This window comes from Brassica napus, unplaced genomic scaffold (assembly GCF_020379485.1).
Source record: "Brassica napus cultivar Da-Ae unplaced genomic scaffold, Da-Ae ScsIHWf_198;HRSCAF=350, whole genome shotgun sequence".
Classification (NCBI taxonomy): domain Eukaryota; kingdom Viridiplantae; phylum Streptophyta; class Magnoliopsida; order Brassicales; family Brassicaceae; genus Brassica; species Brassica napus.
In genome coordinates, this window is record NW_026015405.1 from 20,824 (window position 1) to 39,841 (window position 19,018).

A 19,018-nucleotide genomic window follows, 5' to 3' on the forward strand; every position below is an offset into this window, starting at 1 on the left:
TCATTGATTGATTGTTTTTAATGCTTGTTCTAGATTAGCTACCTAGAATATTGAATCTAGGAATCTGCATGAGTCAAGCATCCTTGACCATCCAGTCCTGAACCTAATCTGTCATACTAGACAACTGGAAAAAAGCTACCGCTGAACTAGAAAGCTAGTGAGCATTATCAACTTACGCCTAAGACTTAACTAGAAGCATCAATCAATACTGTCTTCTGACAATCGATCGATATTTGCGAAAGGTGTATTGATTGATATCCCTATAGGACCACTGATCGACACTTTCTTGTGATCAATATACGACAGTTGAGATCCAAGATCTTGTTAATTAACCAGTGAAACATTGCCATCGCTGATCACTGTGTCTAAGGGGTTGAGCTCTAATATATCATGCATGCAACTGATAGGCATCTACCACATGATAATTCTCTCCATGTCATTTAAATATTATGGGACCGTTACGGCCTCTGTTAATTTAAATATAATTCTCCACATTGTCTTGAAAGGTTTCAAATCGGAGACAGAGTTAAATCCATCCATGAGTTTGCTTGAGAGTTTTTTTTTGCTTGAGATAATTTTCTGCTTGAGAGAGAGGTAGAGAAGAAGGATGATATGAGTCGATCAATTGTATAAGCCATATATTTATAGTGAAAAATATACTACACGTTTTAATTAAACGGAAGGTGTATAATGTGATTGAGCAATCAATCATTTGTTACCATATTTGGCTAGTTTGAACAACTAAGTTTCCTAGAGATGCAAATTTGTCAATTTGCTTCAATCTTGCACTAATTAGATTATTTCAAAGATTGAACTTGTGCAGCAAGTATTGCATGATTATCGTGAATATAATGTGTATTCAAACCAAGAAAATCAATCATAATGGCTTAGGGATAAATGCGAAGATATTATAGGAAACATCAAGAGGAAATATAGGAAATTCTGTAAAAGAAATCAATCAGAAAGAGGTGTTATAGGAAACAAATAGAAAACAAACTTTGATTGATCATCAAACATTACTGGCACTTAATATAAAAAATACTAATAATAGAAAATAAATCACTTGAGCATGTATTGATCATCAAATACTTTTTAGTATTTTTAAGAAAACAAACTTTGAATGATCATCAAACATTAATTTTTTGTTTCTTATAATTTTCTTTTTTGTAATATGAAACTTGATTATTGGCATCTATATTCATTTTGAATAAAAAATTAGACCAATATGTATGTCCAGAAAAAGAGTAATGTTCTTGTATTGATACAAATTAATGAAAAAACTTCAGTTAAGATAAGTAACAAATTAATGAAAAAACTTTGGTTAAGGTAATTAAACACAAGAAATAAATGATTTAATGTGTTACGAATATATGTAGATAAAGCTAAGGTAATTATAATATTTTGATCAATGGCATGTTGTGTAATTACTCAAGTTAATAAAGAGTTTTTAAATAGAATATGTGAGAGAGCTTGTGGAGTTGCCACGTAAAAAAAATGGCATACTTGTAATAAACACATGAACTAAAAGTTATTTATTTTAAATGCTCCCCAAATAATAAGAAGGGGATATGTGTTTATTCTTCTTATTGCTAGTATAGTTTTTTTTTGTATATGAGTTATCATTAATAGTTATGATTAGTTTACATGAATTTTTCTAGGATCAATTCTCAGTTTTAGTTTAATGATTTCGGTCATCGGCAAAGTCTTTAACTAACTCATCCAAATTAAGTGAATATTTTTTAAAATGGAAATGAATTTCCGGATTATAATAACCCGTTGTAGAACCAAACCGAATACATTTTCGGATCAACCTATTTTTATATGATTTACTAAACCCGAACCGAATCCAAGTAAACCCGAACCAAAACTAAACTGAACTTTTATAATATCTGAATGGATTAAAAGATTGTGCTCTCAAAAACCTGAACCCGAATTGACTCCGATCCGAACCCAATTAGACATCCGAACACCTATGCCTACCTGTAATAACATGAGAAAAGTGGAATATCAAAATCCAAAAAAAAAAATCTCTGTTTTTTTCTTATAAGAAATAAAACTAGATTATGATCCGCACGTTTGCGCGGAATTATTTATATTTATAACTGATGTTTTCAAATTAAAATTTTATGATTTGATAATATTTTATAAATCTCTGTTAGCGTATTTTTTTAATTTTCGGTTTGGTTCCCTCACGCGCTCTAATTAAACTCAGAATTTTGTCAGGTTCCTAATATTGTTATTTAAACCAAACCAACAACTAAAATAACTAATTCCAAACAAAACCCAAATTTATAAATAACTGAGTGGTTAGTATATTTCATGAAGCGAAAACCAAAAATCATAACTAAACCGGAAAAACCAAAGACTAAAAAATACAATCTATAGATGAACCGTAAACCAAACACCCATACCTAAACATATTAAACATACCTAAACATATTAAATTCTATTAGTAAATAAACAAATATGTAAATAAATTTTTTAAAAAAATAATCCCAAAAAGCATAATCCCCTATATATTATTTGAGAAGCATTACAACATTTTTTTGTAGCCACATGTCATCACTAGAATGATTTTTAGAATCCTTAGAAAAATAGGTTGGTCCATCTAAATATAGAATAAGTTTTTTATTAAACTAACCATAAATACATTATTAATGTGCTTCATTATTTCCTTAAATAATATTACGGAATTTCCTAATGTGGATAAAATATATATGACAATTAATGATTTTAAATATTAAAGATTTGATAAAAATAAGTGTTTCTTATATTATATTTTTTTTAATTTTAAACTATTAAAAGAAATTAAACAACCATATTAACCATATAATAAAAAATAAAAAATTTCTTTATATGTTATATTTTGAATTTTTAAAAACGAGTATAAATTATTAAAACTGTTATAAGTCTCACATTCAAATTTTGTGATCTATAGTTTAAAATTTTTGTTATGACATGATACAAATGATTTAAAAATCATATAAGTCGAAAGTATCATTTAATAAGTATTAAAAATAAAAGATAAATATATATATATATATATATATATGTATATATATATATATAATTTAAATTAAATTATATGCCATATAAAAGTACATCAATATCTTAATTTTAAAATTTACTTTGAATAATGTTTTTGATAAAACTTTTGAAAAAATATTGACAATTTAATTTTTAAAAATATTATAAATTAGTTAAACTATTAATCATACAGTAAAAATTTTGCTATCAGTAATTTAATTTTTGTTGTTATAACATATACAATTGATAAAAAAAACATATGAGTAAAAAACATCATTTAATAAATAATAATATTAAAATGTACTATTTATATATGTTACTATCATTTAAATTTAATTATATACCATATCAATTAGAAAAACTATTGTTTGGATTAATAAAAGTTATTTATATGTTCGCACCAATTTAATTATATAAATATTAGTTACTGAATTTTTAATTATTCAATATATATTTATTATTTCATAATATGTTAGAAACATATAATATAGAAAATCATTTTTATATAATGTTCTTAACCTAGTAGATAGACTAAAGCTCAAAATCCAGAGTTAATTAACCTCAAAACGTAGTAGATAGATTAAAGCTTCGGTCATCCAATACCAATCATCATCATGTGTTGTAAAGTATACTAGCCTTTGACCCGCGCGTCCGCGCGGATGTATATGTTTTATATAATTAAATGTTTTTGTTTGTTGTAAAAACATAATTGTGTTTCATAGATTATCTATTGTTTGACATTGGTGTATATTTGTAATTTTGTTTAGTGTCTATTTTTTAACTATCAGGTTGTATACGTCTTTTATTGTATATTTTTTAATTTTACTTGGTAACATTTGACATTAAAATGATTAATTATAGAGTATTTTGTTGAGAAAATATGTGTTGTGGTAAATTATACTATAAATGTGGTGAGTAAAAATTTTTGAAGACAATATTTAATATGTATTTTTTAAAAAATATTTAGACAGCATCAATATTAACTAAACATTTTTATAGACAATCTATAGCAATTATATATAGCAAGCTGAAATACATAAATTGAATTGGGCCTTTTGTTATGAATTATAAATAGGAAATTCATATTTAAGAAAAAAGATATTGGACCTTAAAAATTCAAGGAAGCCCATATAACTATTATTTCCGGGAAAAAAACAGAAAAATATCTTGTACGTCTCTTTTTTTGTTCCCGTAGAAAGTTCTGTGTCTTCAACCTATCTCTTCGTCGTTGTTGCCGTTCGTTCTGCTGGCGAGAAGTGCACAAACAGCTATGAAGTTTTCACTTAAAAGAGAGCCAGAGTCTAGATCTACTGATGACTACTGGAGATTTTGGGATACAGGTTCGAGTTTGTATACTTAGGTTGAAGTTGATTTTGAAACGATTAGTTGTTCTAATCTTTATTCTGTGTTATGATTTGTTAATATCCATCAGAGGTGTGTAATACCAAGAACGTTCAATCGGTTAAATCTCCAGTCAAAAAAAAACCTCAGCCCCTTACAGATTGGTTAAGAATCAGGCTGAACTTTGGTTTGTTCGCGGGTAGCAGCTGAATATTTCGAGGACTTCGTCTCTGGCTGAGATCTTTATTCCTTCTTAAGGTAATTCTAATCTACGGTTTTCAGTTTAAATTTTTTTTTCCAGATTTTTGATTTCTGTTATTGGAGAAATCAAAAAGCTTCAGATTTAGACAATCGTAGATTAGACTGAGCTTTGAGCTTTGTCAAAAGCTAGACTGTTGTGTAATCTACACAAACAACTCTGCAGGGAGAAACTGAGGGACAGGGGACATAAGTGATCTATAGAAAAGCTCAGCCAGAGACATGGTGAAGGAGAGAGAGATAAAAAAATGTCGTAACATCACATAGCAAAGGGAAGGCAACTAACCATGTAGTAAATCTTTAATGGATGTGTTCTCATTTAAATTCATTCGATCATCATTTAGTACTATGATCATATGCTGATTTTGAATTTATTTATTGTTGGAAGTATATTGGAGGTGGAGAGAACCAGTACCAGTAATCAAGATGCAAAAGAAAAATGCCAACTTGTCTGGACAACAGTCTTTTTCTAAGGTTAGTAATTACTTATCTATTGGAAGTAATTCATAGGGTGATAAAGTAGGACAGTGTAGAATCAGGAATTAGATTATAGAACCCTGGCTTATGTTTCGATGTTTGTTTTTTACTTGCTTCAGCGATGTATATAAGAGTTTATGTCAATGATTAACTAATATAACATACGATTTTTGGGAATTGTTTTTAAACAACAGCAAATAATTCAAAAATTCGTGAAATCAAAAGAATAAAAATCTTATTGAATAGAATTATTGGAAATCAAAACTAATGTTGTTTTCATTACTAAAAAATATTTTTGTGAAAAAAAAAACATTCTTCAACCATAGATCAATTATGAAGGCCTGAAATCTGCAAAGAACATAAGTAAAATAAATTATAAGTCACATGAACTCACGGTGTACACAAAAAAACACTTAGAATTTTTTTTTTTTTAAGAACTCATCCAAACACACTCGTATAAGACATCAAAATGATAGAAATTCACATACCTTCTTTCACATTTGTTTAAAGGTTGTCGAAAACTTCTTTGAAAACTACATTCATAGTCTTCTTCTGAGGTTTGCCATCTTCGTCTAAAATCAAAATCTTCAATCCCTTTTTTGAAGTGACTCTAGAAACAGCCACATATAGCTGACCATGTGAAAAGACAGGTCTTGGTAGATAAAACCTACTTTAGACAGCGATTGTCCTTGACTTTTGTTGATTGTTATTGCAAAAGCCACAGCGAGAGGCAGTTGCCGTCTCCGCATTTTAAAAGGCAATCTGGTGTCTGAGGGGGTTATCAGCAATCTAGGAATATCAACTATTTCACCAACCCTTTCTCCTGTTATAATCCTAGCTTGAACCATAAAATCCATTAGCTGAGTGACTTGCAGTCTCGTCCCATTCATTAAGCCATCAGTAGGAGCTATGTTTCTGAGAACCATAACAGGACAACCAACCTTTAGTCTAAGACTATGATTTGGTAAGCCAGAAACCTTAATCGTGTTAAGAAAATCAGGACTAAGAGCTTCATTGTTTACAGAACTTGTATCAGAGGGATCAATGCTATCAGCACTGTTATAAATTTTTTCCTCACCTGAAATGGAAAACATATATTAGGAGAATAACATCAAAACATAAAATGGCAAATTAAAAGATTCAGAAAAAATATTTACCCTGTAGCTTATCCAACATATATTCATTAACTCTATTAACATCCTCGTTAGTTGGACAAAGGATAGCTCTCTCTTGAAAAAATTTCGCCTCTTTGTTTTCATGTAGTGAAGTTGAATCGCCATATATCGCTTCGCTGACTGCTTCTATAGGATTGTCATTTGAGTCGGTAATCAAAAATTCAGAAGGAATTTCTATCTCTGCCTCACCATCATTAGGCTCTGAAAGTTTACCATCACCCACTTTTAATATCCACTCTGAAAATTCCTGAAGATCCTTTAACTCGCATGCTGACAATCCAGCTGATAGCAATCTCGTATTTTTGGTGAGCTTAAGCACTTTGCAGTGTTCCCAAAGATACGATGAGTTCAGTGAGGCCATAACAATTTCAGCTCTACCAGCACCATTTATAACAGGCAATACCTGCCTAAAATCACCACCAAAAACGATAACCTTTCCACCAAATGGCTGTGTATCGTGTTTTCCCACTATATCAGATAAACTTCTATCCAATGCTTCAAAACAATGCTTGCTCATCATAGGTGCTTCGTCCCATATAATAAGTGATGACGCTTTCACTAAATTAGCTTGGTCAGTTCCGTGCTTCATAGTACATGAGGAAAACTCATCTGGATTTAGGGGATACCGAATCTGGAATGAGCTGTCCGACCGCCTTGCAACAACAATGATACGATGCCACTTGAAGCTACATTTAGAACAATATCTCCTCGAGAACGTATAGCTGCAGAAAGCAATTTCCAGAGGAAAGTTTTGCCAGTTCCACCAAAACCACTAACAAAAAACATTCCACCATCTCCTTTATTAACAGCCAATAGTATCTGCTCATATGTCTCTCTTTGCTCGCAAGTCATCTTCTGAATATCTCTTTCAAGAGTTTCTAACAATGAGGAACGACAATAGCTGCGTTCGTCTAACACCAAGACGTTAGAATCCTGCCTATATGTCCTTGGTAATTTAGGCATAGATTCAAACCTTGTAAGAGAAGTACCATTTCTTTTCAATATTTTTTCTATCTCTAGTAAACCATACTTCTTTTTCTCGTCATCACTCAGAATAAGACCTACAATGAAAAAGGACAGGACAGGCGAGCTCAGTAAATTAGTTTATCAATCACGTAATATCATGTAGCGTTCTAGATTGATTTTATTAATAAAATTTAAAACACACCTGGTCTGTTAAAATTTCTTCTCCTGTTGTGCTCGATATCTTCTGACAATAACTGCCAAGTGTTTTCCCATACCGCCTCTGGCTTAGACAAAGAGTTACTCATAAGCATCATAACAAACACTTTCCGAAGCTCACTTTCTGTGCTTTCAAAACTTCTTCTTACTATGTCATCAATGTACTCCTGATCATCATCTAATAACCCACGAGCATAACATGCATCTTTGTAGCTCGGATACAGAACACCTTGATATGTTTTAATGTCATCATAACTGGTGGGTCCATTGACAACATTCAATAATACACGCAAGAAATAAGCAGCTTCCTGGGTCCTAGGAGCATAATTAATCCGGCCTAGAGCAAATCCCCGCTTCCGTCTTTTGAACTTCTTTGACTTTTTATCGTAAGTAAAGTAGTTTGGAATCTGAGCATAGGTTAATGTTCTTGCAAGATCATCAATTTTACACAACTCAAACCAAGCCAAGAACATTGTATTTTGAATGAGCTTCCGGCTGACCACTGCTTTCAATTTATCTTTCCCTTTGAAAGTAACAACTTGCTTATCAGGGAGATGAAAACTAAGCTTCTCAACAGCAGTAGATCGATAGTGAATAGGAAATTTAAAGACTCTCCACGTTCCTTCACATGTTGAAACATATCTGCATACACAAAAAAGTAAAGATCAATTTCGCAGCTTGCTTGAGTAAGCTGTAACCGGAAAAAATCATAATTTTTAAGTACCTGCAATCGAAGAATTCCTTGAGTTCATTCCTTTTCTTGTCGAGCTTTTCCTTTGTAAGCTCAACATCTCCCAACTCACTTGCAACAATATTGTCTGGGGGTCAACAGCAACTGTGACACGATCCTGTCCTTTATTTATGTATTTGAATAAATACTTTATAGAACCAACTTGGTTGCACCACTCGACGTTAATATGAGCTCTGTATAGAAGAGATAATTTCCGGTTATAAGGAATGACATATCGATTGTCACATTTCACTCCATTCTTCAGAACATAGTTATCTGACTGTTGACGCCTTCTGTAAACCGGAAACCCTTCTTTATTGATAGTGGTCTTCTCAGCAAATGATTTAGGATATGACTTAGAGCAACGGCCATTCTCCATACATGGAGAATTAGTACTAGCTCGTCCACATGGGCCATGAATCATCATATCTTTAATGACCTCATAAAGTTCTGGTTCTTCTTTTTTATTAGGAATCTCTGCAGAAATGATGTTGTCAATATCTTCTGTTGTAGGAACCTTTATCTTCTTCATGAATAAGAGAATGTGAGCATGTGGTAAACTCCGTTTTTGGAACTCAATTGTGTACATAGCTGTATCAAGCCAAAAAAATAATAATTAGTCATTTGTTACAAAAATTCACACGTATGGAAGAACAATCAAACTAAAAGACAGTCGAGTTTGTCTTACATGAGCGTGTCTCTCCCAGAATGTTTTTCTTTGTCAAAGAATCCATCAATGAATCAAGTTTGATCTTGAAGATCCTACAAATAATGTCTGATCTGTCTTCAGCCTTAAGCTTCCTTGCCTTAACATATCTTGTAATCTCTGGCCATTTGGGATTACATGTGAATGTTATGAAAAGATCTGGAAATCCAAAATGCTTACATATTGTCATAGCATCCAAATAGTTGTTCTTCATATATCTAGGACTCCCTACAAATGACGCTGGTAATGTAAACTCTGTTCCTTGCTCATTCATATCCACTTTTCCTGCATTCTCAGACTCTTTAATGGAGTCATAACTATCAGATCGAAGAGAAGGTTGGTTTAACTTCAAATATCGCAGTCGATTGGACTCAATTGTTGTGAACGCATCCACCACAAACTGCTGAAATAGCCTTCTAGAATGTAGGAGAGCATGAGACTCGTTTTTACGTTCATGTAGTCGAAAGGCAAAGAATTGCCTCATACTGATATTAGGCTTCTTGTGTTTTTTTTGCCTTCTCTGTTGCTCCTTTCTTAATACCCAGTCTGAATCCATCTTCTCCATACGTAAACAAAAGAGGATATTGAAGTGCAAGATAAGAAGCATGAATCTCGTTTATCCTCAGCAGTTTTCCTGATTTTTGTTGTAGAACAATATCCCTTTTGTCCATATCAAGACTAAAATCACCAGGAATCAAGGCAGCAACCTCTGAGGCCGTGGGTGTGTTATATGTCCTTCCATCCTTCGATCTCTCACTAACAATCCTCATATGAAAAGAATTTTCAGGATCTGTGTTAAAACGATCTCTTGCTGATCTAAACTTTTTTACATATGGATTGACTTCATTCAACATCTTCATCAATGTCTCAATAATATCTTTCTTGAGATTATCCTTTTTCTTGACCACAAAGTTTTGTTTACCAGAGCTGTAAAACATAGTTAAAAACAACCATGTTAGTTAGAAAATTGGGTCAAAAGGTGTTCAGAAGGTTTATTGTTATACCTTAAACATTTAGATCTGTTTTCAACTTCATTCTCTGTGTCCACTATGTATAGTTGGCCAAACTTGGGGTCACTACCATCAGGTGGGGTTAAATTACCCAATAGATGATAATTTTCTCCTTGTAGCTGAAACATATCAGGGCCTCTACCCTTTTTCAAAGACCTCTCAACTCTTCCACCAAGTGAAGTGAAGGAAAAAAACATATTGTAAGGTCTTATATGTTTCTGGAAGTGTCTGCTTCTTGGTTCATCTCCTTCCAAGAGCTTTTTTAAAACTGATGGTGGTTCTTTCAATAAAGGCAGTTGGACTTGACCTTGCATACAACATAATGAAAATGTAGGTTTTTTTGCATTTCTCCGCTTGTTGAGTCTTTCTCCATACCACATGATAGCACCACAATGACCACATTTGTAATCCGGATCACCTTCATCTAAATAGTCTGCAAAATTCGAAATGAAAACATGATGTCAATTTTTTTTTCAAATATAGGCAACTGTATAGGTGTTCTTGTATATCAAAGAATTTTGGGGTGGTTACCATTTTCATTAACATATGACTTAGATGGTTTAGAAGCCTTTACACTTTCAACAACACGTTCTGAATTAGGCGCCTTATTAGTGATAATCATCCGATCATCCTGTTCTTCAGAAACTATAGGATCATCTAAGTCAGAATCCTCATCTTCTGTATCAGTATTCTCTTGGGAAGAACATTCAAAAACCTGATCATTATCCTCATCAACTATCCCTGTATGCAACACAATTAATTAATCATGTAATGTCCAGAAAGATTAAGTTACACAATTACAAAGAAAACACCTAAACGTGTTGCTACCTCCAAACAAATCATTTCCCACCAATTCATCATCTTCTTCTATGGTCTGAGTTGATGCATTGAATGTACGTGCATGTTTTGGTGTTCTTTTATTTGGCACCTGTGATATATTAGTAATGTCTTTTAGGACATTACAATCGCTTTTGCGTTTATGGCCTCCCTTGGATTTGATTGATTTGAAGCTCCTCTTATGTAGATCCTCTGTTTATTTCCAATGCAAGACTATGTGCGTGAGCATGTTTTTTCTACGTAAGACCAAATGTAAATAAAAAATCTAAACAAAACTTACTTGTTATTGAGGTTAAGCAACTGCTGGGCGTGGGGGTATATGGCACACTGTCTTTGATTAAATCGATACCTTGCAAAGATAATCAGGTATCATAAAACCAGCTTTTGACAAAGGACAGTGTGTATTTTCTTAATATAGTTAATAAGTTCTTTTAGGTGAATGACTTACCAAGGACTAATCTTCTCAAATTCCTTGGTGTTTGTGGTGAAAGCATGCTTATTTGTTGAAATGGTGGAATTGTGTAGCTTAGCACTTGGTGACCTTCAATGGTTTCCAACAGTCTAAAATAAATAGAACTTAATGGAATATCCTGATTGGAGATAGATTTAGAACATCTGTGGTTATCTTCAAGGTTAGGGATCTCATTGATTGTTGGTGAACGTTTTCTTTTTGCAGTGTCAATTCCCAGTCGTACATTTCCTCTTTTCCGGTTCATCATATTTGGAATACAATGTGCGTGAGAGTGCTCTGTATGAGGAAAAGGATGAGAAAAATCTTGCGTAAGAAAGAGACGTTGTCTGGATGAGAATAAACTCTTTTGAGGTAAAATCATATTTTTTTACCCAAATTTAAGATTGACAATATATTGTTGGCTGAAATTTAGGAAAATCGTTTAAGTAAAAAAGTATATTTACGAATCTAGTTATATATTTCTGGCGGTTTTCCTTTATTGTTGTATCCATTCAGAATAGATAAAATATATAATTATTACAATCAGTTATTATAGTTCTCTAATAAAATGATGCCAATATAAATGATTAATATAACTAAGAATTGTTTTTATTTTATTCTAAGCAATCATGTTGTTGGAGATTATGAAGAGATTTGATGAGAAGGACGTTAATATGCAAAGGTGATAACGTAACAGATGCTTTCTATCAAAGCTGAGACAGGTATGTTCTTGGTATTATATCCTTAAAATTAGATAGTTAGAAATCATCTAAGTCAGTTCGACCATATGAATTGCTTAGTTAGTTATGTTAACTTAGGAGACTGAATAATATGTTTACATGTATCTGATAAACTTTAATATAACAATTCAAAAGAAATCAAATAGAAAACCAGATTTTATTCATTGTCACTTAAATAAAAATAAGAAACAATAGAAAACAATAGAAAGCACTGCAAACATTAAAAGTACTGAGAAAATAAAAGTAAAAAAACAATTCAAAAACATTGAAAGGAAGAAACTTTTTTCTATCCGAACAGCTAATCGGTTTTCGCATTTTCATGTTTGATCACTTTGGTGCATAGTTTCTTGGAAGTGGATGTTAGGTCTGGTAGATCAGCATCATCTTCTTTGCGTTTTGAATATGGAGTTTTAGGATCTTCAGATGAACTTGAATCCAACAGCACCACCTAAAACCGTAGAAGTTGCGATTTGGTTAAAAAAAATAAGCTAAGAAAAAAAGAAGAATTATAACATAATCACAGATACAACTTTTTTTGTACTTACACCACCAGATGACATTGTAGAAAAAGTTGTTCCCATTTCAGAAATTGCCTCAGAACCACTTTCAATGCTTAGAACCTTATCTCCAGAACAAACTTCTAAAACCAAGAAGGTGGCTGATCCACTTGAGACATTTTCAGAGTTAATAGACACCCCAAAACAGAAGGACTTTCCGACCAAATTTCGGATAGGTTCTGGTAGTATCTCTGGATCTTCTATCTATTAAAGTTTTGAAACCATTTGTTAGTTTTAAATTGCACTAACGTGATATGCTAAAAAAACTGTATAAAAAATACCTCTCCATAAGAACCATCCCATAGATCATCAGCTTTCACACCAACAATGGATTTTGCAACAGAGCCTAGTAACATTAGACTACATGTCTTTGTGGCATCTTTCACGACCACATGGAGTTTGAACCTTATAAAAGTCAATAAAATCGATTAGCAAAATGTATGATAATTACAAAAAAAAAAAACGTAACACATGTAATTCGATTGTAAACACTTACTTGGGGGAAACATGAGTCACAATAGCATTACAAATTTCACAATGAAACTTTGGTTTGTCAATTCTTGTCATCTGTTCATAATCAATATTTGCGAGCTTATTGACTTTTTTGCTGTGACGGTCACACCCAAAGTAAAACCATGCCCAATCAGTGTCTATTGCTTCAATTGTGCATATGATTTTACAAATCTCCACCTGCATAGAAGTGTTTTGTTGGACCAAATTAGTCACAAATAACTTAAATGCAATAAACAATCTCAGAAAACCACATTGAGACAGAGAAATCAATGAACAAAAAATTAAGTGATTACCTGTGTTGCATCCATGATTTCTGAAATCGGCTTGATCTCTGCATCATTCCAATCAAATTGAATGCGTTTACCATCTTTCTTCCCAGTAGATTTCTCAACCGTAGCAAGTTGTGAATTAGCAGCTGACAAACTACAAAATTATGAATCATAAACATCAATCAGTAACAGTTAGTGTAAACAATATTAAATCATTAAAAATAGGAATATACCTTTCAGTTAACTCTAAAACGTCTGGTTCTGTTGGATTGAGGTACATGCGCGATGCATCAAAGGCGTTTGTGATTTGTACATCTCCTAGTACAGACAAAGTTTATAATTTAAAAGTTTAGATGGAGTAAATGATAGGAAATAATCACGAAGTTTAAAGTAAAATACCTCTAAAGAAGGTCACTTTCGCAAACCATATCAAACAAACAAAAGTTCGATCATCACTCTTCTCAATAAAAGCTTCTATTTGCTCAGCATATGTTCCCCAAAGACAACATGGAAGATCGTTTCCTCTGTTAAGTTAAAGATTAGTAAGACTTTTTCAAAACAGGAGAGTAATGTCTAAAATTGAGGAAATAAGAGCATACTGTGAATCAACTAAACGAAATTCGACCCTCTTCCTGTCTTCTCCTTGTGCCTTGACTGTAAGGACATCCCCAAGGTCATGAACTCTCCCTATCACATCTGTTAAAAAACGGAGTAATATATGTTATTCCCATTTATAGAATGTTGTCAGACCACAAAACTGGTTTAAGATTAATAAAAAAAAATTGAAATAGATAACCATAGTACCTATAAGGTAAACAGCCTCTTTTGTGTCTGTTTTTCCAATTGATTCATAATTGGACAGAGACAGAAAGATACGATCATCAGCTAAATCCGACCCTTTTATCACAGTTTCATTTGAGATAGCCATCTTGTATGGATGGCGTGTTGTTCGATATTTGCCACCAGCTGGATTCATTTGTACATTTTCAATGACTCCCCATTTTCCTAATGGTAATGCACGTTGAACTTTGGCCATGTGTGTTCTTTTGCAAGAGGCCTGGATTTTGTTTCCCTAACAAAAACACATTGGTAATATTAATTTAGATAGTTAAAGCAGTAACTCTCAATATAAAAAACATATAGAAATGATAAAACCATCTTACCCATTGGTCTGCTAAAACCATCTCAAAGGTATCTCCAAAAGGTGTGTTCTGCCTCCAGGAATGTAAGCACTTAACTTGAACTCGCCACTTATTTTTGAATGGTCTGAGTTTTGTGAGAGGATGAAATGTAGCAAGGATCGACATTTTAAGAGGAATTGAGTCGAATGATTTGGTTTTCACGTAATGGGGAAAGAGATATATATATATATATATATATAGGTAGTGAGTAAAGCTAGGGTTAACGCCAAAAACCAATAAAGATGTTGGCAGTTGTGATTTTTTATCATTAATAGAGAATATGCGGATCGATTTTGTTCCCAAAATTTTTTTGCTTGTTATGGAGTTACCGTAATCACAGGGTTGTAGATTTTTAATGAGTTGATACTAAACGTGATTGGCAAGATTACAATAACTTGAAAATCTTTTTGTATTTGATTGACATCGCTATTGTTATGGAAATGCTTAAAAATAGGAATATATTTGGGCAAGTATATTCGTTTAGTATATTATTGACTTGTTAAAGTTAATTTTGGTTTTTAATTACGTGAGTTTAATTAGGATAATAATGATATAACTTATGATATATATATTTATATTGTCAGGATTAATGCGTGGACAATGACATGGAGTTGTAGCTTTCGTTATTTTGGGGTTTTGATTCTGCATACCAAGATAAACCGAGGTATCATATAAACCGATATTAGATGTTTAAGTATAATTCTGGAAAGCTATGTAGGAGTGTCTCTATTGACTCTAGATTCAGTAGACAAAGATGAACTAAGGTAGTATCACAATTGAATTCGATATTGTATGTTTAAGAATTTAGAATGACAATAACGATGATTAAGATGGTTTTGAAATTTTCTGGTTTACTACTGGTTTTTTAATTATATCTGTTAGTAACTATTTTAAATGATTGGTAGGATAGTGGTACGATGTTAATTATAATTGGATTGTTATTGAATGGTTTACTTATACAGAAAACGATGGACTTGGTTTACTAAATTAAAGAAAACGCTCAATTTTAACCAGTGGCATAGAGTGGTAATTTTTGTGGAAAAGTCAGGGCTAAGTACAAAATGTACTTCAGTTTTAATAGTTTAGATGATTATAATTCAAAAACCAATAAAGTTCTATTGTTTTGACTTCACTGCCAACTGACTTTCCAGTTGCCAGCGATATGAAAAAGGCATCAAAACCCAAAACTTTGACCTGAAAATTAAATGATAATTATCAACTGAGCATAAGATCCATATCAATAAAAGAAAAAAAAAATAGTAATAGAGTCAAAACTCTAAAGTTACCTCAGTATTAGTCTCAGGATTCTTGAGAAATCAAGTACCAACTGAGCAGATTTAACAGCCTTGCTACCTTGATTGTTGGAATGCCATATCAGTACGTCCAACACCACGACAGAAACGTGCGAAGGGGATAAAACTTGCTTGGGAGCTTTCACGTCTTCCAAATACCTTTTTGCCTTGACTCAGAATTCACTCTTGTCTCAGTTTCACTCATGATAGTGACTGACCTGAGCTCTGAATTAAACAAAACATAGCGTCTATTACTCAGATTCAAGAGAAAATTCACGAAAGAGTTCATGCGATGATCAACAATCAAGGGTCGGAATCACATATACTAATTTGAGCTATCATCTTTGTTTCCTTCTAATCAAGAAACATCCTTTATCAAACAGCTGCGCAGGTAAGCACATAAACTCTATGAAGCAAAACCTCTTGCTCGAGAATGGAATCATCTCCTCTCATGCCCCTATATCTCATAACACAATCTCAAAAGGACCCTTTTGTTCTTTTAATTTTATATGTCAAACGAAAAATCATAAAATTAAAATGAAAACGTTAATATTTTTTATTTGATTTATACAATTTGATAAAAAAAATATTTCAAAAATCCAAAAACATTGTTTTCCATATTTTCGAAAAAATCATCAAAATATGATTAAAAACGATTTTAAAATATATTTTTTTGAATTTGAAAGGTATAGAATTTAAATATTTTCCCATGGGTTCACTAATCCATAGGGGGGTTAGGATTTAGTTTTGATAACCGGGAAGGATTTGACTTAGGAGTTTAGATTTTGATCAAAAAAAAGAATTATGAAATAGGGGTATAGGAGACTCTAGGAGCCCATAGGAGATTTGGCATTTCACATTTGGGGCACGCTAGAAGTTGGCTCTCGAAGATGGCTGGTCCACGAATCAATCCACAAACCCTAATTTTACTTTGTTCTTTGTTTTGTGAATCTACCCGTGTGTGGTGGTCGGAGATCATGATGGTGGAACAGAGGAAGAAGATGTAGAAGCCAACGACGACAAAAGATGGATGACCTTATCAAAGTTGGATAGGTTCAAATAATAATCACAGATTAAAGTTAGTTTACTTTAAATATATAGGTCATTATATAATGAAGTGTAATTTTATATTTAGTCACAATTTATTGAATAGGTCCAAAACAAATATGTCACAGTATGTCACAGTAGAGTTCAAAACTTCAAATAGAACTCTGTTTTAATCAATACTACTAGATTTTGATCCGCGCTCTGAAGCGCGGGTTTTTGGATTATAAAGAAAAAAACACAATTTGATATGAATTATCATTTTGAGATTGTTTTACATTATTACGTTACAGAGTCATATTATATCAAAGAAGGATATTTATTTAGATTTAATTAGCTTATTTGAGATTCTCTATGTATATTTTTCTGTAAATTTCTATTAGGCATATGTACTTTATCCGAATCCAAAAATTTGAACCAAAACTGATCCAAAAATACATATTCAATTTGGTCAATTTCTAAAACAAAGTATTTATTGGGTATACTTTTGAACCCGCGGATCTCGGTTAGGTTCGAGTTTTATCTGAGACTCGATCGGCTAAACAAAGTACCCAATTGTTTTGTGTATATTAGGCATATCTGGATATTTAAGATTGGTATTATGGATATTTTAAGTTAAAAGGTGATGCTATCAAAATTTACTTATATATTTCAGGTATTCAAGTAAAATTTTGGATATTTTATGTTTTTTAGTTCATATTTTGGGTAAAGTTTTGGGTTATATAAACTATTTGAACTTTTAAGAGTTTTGTTTGAGTTTTCAAAAAATTTCATGTTTCAGGTATTTTTGTGTTTTCGGGTATATCAAATCATTTCGGGTTTTAAATATTCAAATCGGTCAGATCCGTCATGTAACCAAAAATTATAGTTATTTGAATTACGAATCTGAACCGATCCGGAACCAACCCGAATCCGAACTGAAATTTTTAAATATCTAGTTGGTTTAAATGTCTAGGACATAAAAGGAATCGATCCAACTCGGCCCGAAGACCCAAATATTAAACTTTACTCTCTAAGATTTATTTAGCATATTTTTTAATTTAGTATTGCAGTCCCAAATATATAATCTAATAACATAATATGAAATCTTCTATATTGTCCACAATGTCTGATATAATTTGTTTTGTTAATAGTGTTGATATTGGTATAGCACGTTAGTTAACGGTAGATGTTATAAGTTGTAGATCTTATAAAGGTCAATACGTTCGGTATTATATGTAGATAAAAAGTGGATCCAAAAAATATTAGAATTAAAAGAGAGATTACAATATATTTCTAAATGTTGGAAATATTATTTGGTTGCTATATAATAGGAGTTCAGTTATAATATCTAGTTATATATAATTGGTTGGATTAAAAATGAAAAGGTGCAGTAACTTTGTATAAGTAGATTTTTCAAAACTACTTCCTTTTTAATAGAATAGATTAAAACTATTAAACATAAACATGTCCTATTCATATAGGTGTGGTCCAACTATTTTACTACAATTATTAAAACTTTTTATTAATCATTTAAGATAAATATTATACAAAAAAAACATATATGACTAAAAATACAAATATAAAAATTAAATTTCAACAAAAATGTAAAACAAAAATATACCCTAAAAATCTAGTAGATTAGATAAAATAGAACAACACTAATATATTTTATCAGTTGACAATTGCATCCATTTCATTGCTTTTGGAATTAAAGTGTTCATAAATACTGGGAAGAGGCTCGATGGATACTTTATAAATACTCAGCCACTACAAGATTTGAAGACTGTAAATGTAGATATTGATCTCTGTCTTCATGATACTCTCTCTTGTTCTGAAGGGAGAGAGCAATGAAAAATGGCGAGAAGCTGAGGAAATGAAGGAAAAAAAAGTGAGACCTATCATAGATTACTGACAAAAGCATAGAAAGTGAAGGAGAATTTCTTTTACAGTGTCAGATAGTTTCTAAACGAAAAACTGCTTACATTTCTGTGAAGCAGTTGCTGCTGTAGGTGTTTCATCTTGAGATATGAGATTTCTTCAGTGTAAAAGCTGGATAACAAAACATAAATTTATATTGACTTCAAGTTAAGGTAAGCAAATCATGATGTCATATTCTCTATTCCACACCATATACTCAACATCAACCAGAGGTTCGTGCGGTTATGAGACCATGTAAGTTAAATCCTTAGTAATTAGTTACAGCCATAAAGATAAAAGAATGTAAAATGTTTGTACCTTCACTTGTA

At 32.0% G+C, this 19,018-nt stretch overlaps 1 long non-coding RNA gene across 2 annotated transcripts; it reads left to right on the plus strand.

Moving 5' to 3' along the window:
- The first annotated feature begins 3,590 nt into the window (after positions 1 to 3,590).
- On the plus strand, positions 3,591 to 16,631 carry LOC125599774. Of its 2 annotated transcripts, XR_007333451.1 has the most exons (7): positions 3,591 to 4,367; positions 4,460 to 4,626; positions 4,793 to 5,100; positions 11,035 to 11,109; positions 11,420 to 11,566; positions 11,819 to 11,916; positions 15,039 to 16,631. It is a non-coding gene; the product is annotated as an uncharacterized LOC125599774 (long non-coding RNA). The 2 variants fall into 2 exon arrangements; XR_007333450.1 differs by lacking the exon at positions 11,035 to 11,109 and having other exon boundaries at positions 3,597 to 4,367; positions 15,039 to 15,308.
- Positions 16,632 to 19,018: the final 2,387 nt, after the last annotated feature.